Consider the following 1,293-nt stretch of genomic DNA (forward strand, 5'->3'; position numbering starts at 1 on the left):
GATGAGGATGGTCCAGGCAGTACAATCATGTTTGGAGCTGGAGAATGCGATGTACGGGAGGCCACCTTGGGGATCACCACCATGTGAATATGCTCCTCTATGAATTTCCCTAAGTTATGCTTATACTTTAATCCTTATCCCAGTTCCTGGGCATTTTAACATCACTTGGTGAGCACCCCATCTCACTCTGTATCTTTCAGTGAAAACTTCTGATCAGCATGGCTGCATGGCATGCACCATCATAAAGGAGTACATGGCTGCGATCGGTTGTGATGACCAATTATTTTCCAGTCACTGAGAGTCATCAATCAATGAGAAGTTCCTACTCATAGAGGCAAGCTGGACCATCACCAATGCATCAGCCTACTGGAGAGATTCGACATGAGCCGGTATCTCATTTCATCATTATGTGGAGGAACCACTTCTGAAGAGACAACATACTTAGGGAGGTACTAAACAGCTTGCTCACACAAGCAGTCCTCCTTTTCACAGGGATTGCTTCTTCAGAGAAGGCCCTGGGCATAACTGTCATTCTCTGAGATGGACATCACCCAGGTTCCTGGCCTCGTGTCCTCAGAAAGTCAAATAGTTTCCAATATCCTGGTCACATTTGGTTTCTTGTGGTGAGTCTATGGACCTCTTTCAAAAGGAGGTGGGAAAGGAGGATGCCTAACTTGGTCAAAGATAAAATCTTTGCCTTGTCTCTAGAGAGGTGCTGTCTTTAAAGTCATGAGCAATAGAGTTACGCTGAGGACCTTCTTATATAACAGTTGTGCAAACTAATGTGAGTCTTATGGTGGCTCTGCCATCACTCTAGTCATGGAGATCTCTAAGCCAGAGATTCCATCCAGGGGTACTCAATCTTGAGGAAGCGTTTCTCCACGATATCGGCAAATTCTATTGTTTTGTCTTGACCCGTTTCACAAAAACAGACACTTTAACAACCCCTTCCTTAGCTCAAATTCTCTCTTTGTGTCTCTCAATGAAATATTATGCCCATGCTAGCTCGATGGCATGCATCATCCTAGGGGAGAGCATGGCTGGGATTGGGAGTAATGACCATCATTCATAAGTTCCTGTGGGTCCCCTAAGGCATGGGAACTCTCATTTCTGGAGCCAAACTGAACTCTGACCCAATATGAGTTCGTTTTCTCTTGAGACCCAAATAAGACCAGAGCAAAGAGAGCCTTCAGATGCTCTCAGCCTGGTGTTTGATGAGGTGCAAGGGTTCTCTGTAACCTCAGAGATAAGAGGATTTTGTTGAGTGTGAGAGAAGCTGGACAGCCAGGCTCA

General features: G+C 45.4%; 1 long non-coding RNA gene across 1 annotated transcript in view; it reads left to right on the forward strand.

The window, feature by feature from the left end:
• The first annotated feature begins 225 nt into the window (after positions 1 to 225).
• The window catches only part of LOC103264019, an 11,520-nt gene continuing 10,452 nt past the window's right edge, over positions 226 to 1,293 (forward strand). Inside the window, exon 1 of the long non-coding RNA XR_504542.1 lies at positions 226 to 389. This is a non-coding gene — a long non-coding RNA (uncharacterized LOC103264019). The remainder of the gene's footprint in view (positions 390 to 1,293) is intronic.

Source organism: Carlito syrichta, unplaced genomic scaffold (genome assembly GCF_000164805.1).
Source record: "Carlito syrichta isolate Samal-C Ts95f unplaced genomic scaffold, Tarsius_syrichta-2.0.1 Scaffold305413, whole genome shotgun sequence".
Lineage (NCBI taxonomy): Eukaryota > Metazoa > Chordata > Mammalia > Primates > Tarsiidae > Carlito > Carlito syrichta.